The following is a 5,850-nucleotide window of genomic DNA, read 5'->3' on the forward strand; positions in this document are numbered from 1 at the left end:
AGCATAGAAATTTCTTTGGTGTTAAATCTACTTAAAAAATCTAAAGTATTATACTAAAATAAGTGAAAGGATAATTCCAGATTTCCTAGGGCAGAGCCAAGATGATGGAGGAGAGAAGCACTCAGACAAGCTCTTGCAAACATCCCCCTACAAAATTTCTAAAGAATGCCTTAAATTGAATTCTGGAGTAGCAAAGTGAAGAAAAGGTCTGAGGGAAACATTCTTCCAGCACAAGATAACTTAAGAAGTAAGAGAGAAATGTGTGATGGGGTAGTAGACTGGCCCAGAGCCCATGTGAATGATCTAGATAGTAGTGACAGAAGCAGCAGAAGCTTCAGTGTCTTTCAAACTATAGACAATAGAGGGACCTGCTAATTGGTCAGAAAGATATTAAATAATATTCTTGTTATAGCACTAGACACAGGAAGAGATGCATTTTGGCAACTCCATTGCTTATGTGCACTTATGAGTAAAACTTCTAGGGCCATAAGGAGCATTTTCATTCAAAATGAAGTGGAAGATCTGAGAGACAGTAACTCTTCCAGCAGGAACCAAAACCTATGAAGATATAAATGTATATATATACATATATATATCTATATATATCTATATATATATATATAGATATAGATATAGATATAGATATATATCTATATCTATATCTATATAGATATATATGTATATATGTATACATGTATGTGTGTATATGTGTATGGATACATAAACACTCATGTAGGTTTGTATATGTGTATATGATATGTACTTGTGGGTATGTATATGTATGTAGATGATAGATAGATAGATAGATAGATAGATAGATAGATAGATAGAGATAGATGCATTTGTGTGTATGAAAGCAATTAAGAAAAAAGAGAGAGAATTCCAAGGCAATGTGACACAATTAAAAACAGCAAAAGATTTGGGCTCAAGTTCCCTTGAATTAAATTCAAATTTTAACACTGTTACCTACCTATGTCACATTTATGAAGTCAATAAACATATGCCCCAGTCCCCTCATCTGTATTCCATCAAGAAGTTTTATGCTAATTACATATCAGATATTGTGATAATTATGAAACAAAAGAAACAAAGAATTAAAAAATTAAAACAAAAGAATTAATAATCCTGCATGCCATCAATGAATTTACAACCTAATGGTGAAAACAAACTGAAAACCACTATGCCCATACAAGAAACATGAAAAGTAAATGAGAAGCAATCTCAGCAGGAAATTCCTAGATGTGGCAATGTCTAGACAAGGCCTTCTCCAGAAGTTAATATTTGAGTTCAGCCTCAAGGAAAAACTGAGTAACCAAGGGATTGAGGTGAAAAGGTAGAAAATGAAAGCTGTATTAGCAAGAGATGGAAGTGAAGAGGGATTAACCAATGAAAAGGCACAAGGTAAAAAAAAAATGTAGTCTCATATGTGAGAGGAGCAAGAAATATACCAGTACTGCTAGAGTTCATTGTGTGAAAATGGGGAAAATACAAGAAGACTGGAAAGCTAGAAAGGCATCATATTGCAAAAGGCTTTAAAAATAAATAAAAGAGGATTTAATCTTTTATAGTGGTGCACTGGCATTTACTGAGTAAGGGAATGGCATGATCAGATTTGTGTTTTAGGAAAATTCTTTTGGCATCTGAATGAATTAGTGGCAAGAGTGAGGATGGACTTAAAGAAGGGGGTCATAGGAGAAGGCTATTGCAATAATCCAGGAACCAGGCAATGAGTGTTGGATAAATTTATCTGAGAACCATCTGCATAGAGAGTATAATTGAACCAATGAGAGATGATGAATTATTATGAGTTAACCAAGTAAGATTAATAAAGGGGCAGTAACTTTAAATGCATGATCTTATGGTCCCAGATTTCTACTAGCTTTATTTATGTTTTAGCTAACAATATATATTTTTCCATGCCACACTTAAAAGAAATGATTAGTGCAGAAGAATAAGGATACATTCTCAGAGAATACAAATGAGTTGAGAGAAGAAATTTTTTAAAAAATCCATTTTGAAGGTAAAGAATAAAATGGTTGTCCTAGGAGAAAAAAAAATGTATTGGTAGAAACTATCAGTCATATAAGAAGGCTAATTGTTACCAAACAAGGTTCTCCCTTAATTGAAAGATCATGAATTATAAGTTTATGCCACTGAAGGATTATTCTGACACCAGATCATGGACTATGCCATTTTTTATATGTCAGTAAAAAGTGATTTTTGTCTCCTCTGATGCTGTCTCTGCCTCTAAGAAATCATTGTTTCTAGTAAATAATGCAAAGAGTTCCAACTAAGGTAGCTTAATGGGACTTTTCAAGTCCACTTTGAAAAAACTCAGACATTTTAAAGCCCAGACATTGTGGTTTATCCAGCCTCTACATCATTCACTTGATTTGCGTTTGTTTTCTTTGGGAAAAGTTACTTGTGTCCATTTGACCTGAGAGACCCATAGGAATAGAGATTGTCATTAAAGAAAAACAATGATTAAAAAAAAGTGAAACAATCCTTAATCCAAAAAAACTTACATTCTTTTAGGGGAGATAGCATGTACATATACAAGTATATCACAAAATAAATATAAAGAAGACAAATGCAAATAAATTCAAAGGAGTTAAATAAAATCTAGCTAGGAAGAAAGGGAACTAAGATATCTTGAAAATACTGCCTTCAGTAATGATTGCCATATCTTTTCTGGGAATCACTTTTTGAATCAAACATAATTTTTTTTTCAGTTTACGGATACTATTTTTTTTTCATTTTTAACTCTTTAATATGCCAATTTGTGCTTCTTCATGTTTAAACTTTGAGCAAGGAGTATTTAGAAACCATGCTCAATGTTATTTATTCCTTGATATAACTCAAAGCACTTTGAGTAACACAGTAAATTTTCCCATTTGTCTTTATCCAAGAACAAAACAAGACAAGTGATTAGGGACATAATATCTGGAATCAAGTTTAACCCACTGAATACAGTCACTTCAAGACAAAACTTAAAAATGGAAGAGCTAAAAAGTGTTTGCTTGTTTGGGAAAGGGTTTTCCAGGTACATAGTAAATGGTTTTATCAGGCAACTCTGTTGACTAGGACTTAATTAGCTACACTAAGGAAAGCTAAATGTCACAATGGATAGTATGCTGTGCCTGGAGTAAGCAAGACTCATCTTTCTGAGCTCAAATCTGGCCTCGGAAACTTATTATCTGTATGACCCTGGACAAGGGGATTAAATCTGTTTGCCTCAGTAAAATGAGTTGCAGAAAAAAAAAAAAAAAAGACAAACTACACCAATATCTTTGCCAAGAAAACTCTAGTGGGGTCATAAAGAGTTAGACATAATAGACATAACTGAACAACAAAATCTACACATAAGCACATCTCTAACATTTTGATAGCTGATGCCCTTTCTTCTACTATTAAAGAGACAGTTCTTTGAGCACTGACCCACAGGCACTGAAAAACTGGAGTGTTTCCTGAATTATCAAAGGTCAAATTATAGTAATATACACATAGAATATTTACATTAAAAAGGGAGATCAAGAAAACAACTGGATTATGACTCACAGTTGAAGAAACAAAAATATTTCTCTATCTCTGAGTATCCATGACTCTCTCTCTCTCTCTCCCCTCTCTCTTTCTGCTTTCCAGAAAAAAAAAATTGAATGACATTTAAATGAAGTGTTAATAGTTTGATGTCTTTTTATGGTATTTCCCCTCAAATTAATAATCAGCACTTTCTTTTACTCTTTTTTGTTTTTGTCAGTTATAATATAACAAACCATTATAAGCATGTTAAAAAATCATAGACTTTTGGCACAAGTTCACAATTAAGAGCAACAATAGCAGCTAGATAAAGACAGGAAGTATTTGAAGCTGTGGTTAGTCTTTCATGGGCTATTAAAATATCCATTAGGTGTCCTAATGTTAGCATAGGTACATTGATCACTCTCTTGGTGAGTCAATGTGTTTGGACTCAGATTCTATATATTAACTAACATAATTGCTTCTAATTATGAATTATTGCATCTTGATGTCCTTGATATTTCTAAGTCACTTGACCAGAATGCATAGTAAATGGATGATTAAGTGAAGCTTAATAGGTCTGGAACTTAATTCACTGTTTCCCTTGACCCCAACTGTTTTTCAATTTCACTGTTCCTATCAAGGGCACCACCATTCTTCCAGTCTCCCAGGTTTGTGACCACAACATTATTACTGACTTCTCACTTTCTTCTCACATATCTATTCAGGGCCAAATCTACTTCCAAAATATGTCTCATATATGATTATGACCACCAATTTCTTGTTACAAAACTAGGGCCAGTGCCCTACCTCAGTTCCTCATCACCTCTCACATGGCCCACTGCAATGTCATTTTGATTGGTCTTGTGGTCTCAAGCTTTCTCCTCTCTCATTCATTCTCCAGTATTGCAAATATTTTTACCTAAAACACAGGAATGACCATCTCACTCCCCTACTAAATAAAATTATGGTAATTCCTTCTCTCCTCTAGGATGGGATTTCTTAACCTGAGATTATTGATTTTTTTTCAAATAACTGTTGAATTTCTAAATAACTGATTTCCTTTGTAATCCTGAATACGTGTTTTATGTATTTAAAAATATCATTGTGAGAAGGGGCCAATAAGCTTCATAATACTAAAAAGAGGGCAGCCACCGCCTCTCCTCCTCCTGACATACTGCTGTTCAATCTCACCGAGGAATAAGTCAGTCAGTAAGCCACTCCACTGCCATGACATTCAAAGACACTGACAAGATCTTCTTGGAGCCCAAAGTGGCCATTCACCAGAACCAGATCACCCTTGCCAGCCACAATGTGAAATCCCTTCAGAAAACATGTGCTGACCTAATTAGAGGAGCCAAAGAAAAGAACTTGAAAGTGAAGGGACCTGTTTGAATGCCCACTAGGACAATTCAGATCACAACTAGAAAAACTCCTTGCAGTGAAGGTTCAAAGACTTGGGATTGGTTCCAGATGGGAATCCACAATTGCCTTATTGATTTTCATAGTCCTTCTGAAATTATTAAGCAGATCACTTCTATCAGCATTGAACCAGGTGTAGAAGTTAAAGTCACTATTGCAGATGCCTAATCAATCATCTCTTTTAATAAATTAATTGCAACTATTAAAAGAGGTCCATGACACACAAAAAGTATAATGATCTATGTTCTAGTATTATATATACATATATAATACTAGAACATAGATCATTAAGCTTTTTGTGTATATATGTACGTGTATAGATGCAGCTGTGTATGCACACATACAAATAGGCACATATTCATACATATATACATACATATATAAGCATATGTATGCATGCATTTATGTATATATACACACACATACATACTCTTCATTTTGGCATTTACAGCTCTTCATCATCACCTGAACCCAACCTATCTTTATGCTTAATGATACACTAATCCTTTTCTCACACTCTCTTTTCCAGCCAAATGTTTCTTACATATGACATGATGGTTCTACTCTGACTGTCTCCCCACAGCACACTACTTCCTCACATGTGGCTCTTGGAATCACATATCTTCTTAAATACTTAGTTCAAGCATGTCATCTACATAGATTCTTTTCTGTACCCCTATCTCCTAAAACCTTTGATCCCAAAATTTTCTTGTGTTTATTTTTAATATATTCTGTATATTATTTTGTATTTATGTTATTTCCTTTGGAATATAGTAGGTATTTGAGGACAAGGTCTATTTCATTTTTGTCTTTGTGTGTTCCATACCTGGGCCATAGTAGGTGCTTAATACATATTTGTTGGTTAGTAATATCTGAAATATTGTGGGAGTGGGTTACCTAAGGACTTAGGTA

General features: G+C 34.0%; 1 pseudogene; it reads left to right on the top strand.

Annotated features, from left to right (window-relative positions):
- The first annotated feature begins 4,746 nt into the window (after nt 1-4,746).
- LOC110215033 (small ribosomal subunit protein uS10 pseudogene) lies at nt 4,747-5,106 on the top strand (annotated as a pseudogene).
- Nucleotides 5,107-5,850: the final 744 nt, after the last annotated feature.

The sequence above is a fragment of the Phascolarctos cinereus genome, unplaced genomic scaffold (assembly GCF_003287225.1).
Source record: "Phascolarctos cinereus isolate Bilbo 61053 unplaced genomic scaffold, phaCin_HiC Scaffold_2;HRSCAF=192, whole genome shotgun sequence".
NCBI classification, from domain to species: domain Eukaryota; kingdom Metazoa; phylum Chordata; class Mammalia; order Diprotodontia; family Phascolarctidae; genus Phascolarctos; species Phascolarctos cinereus.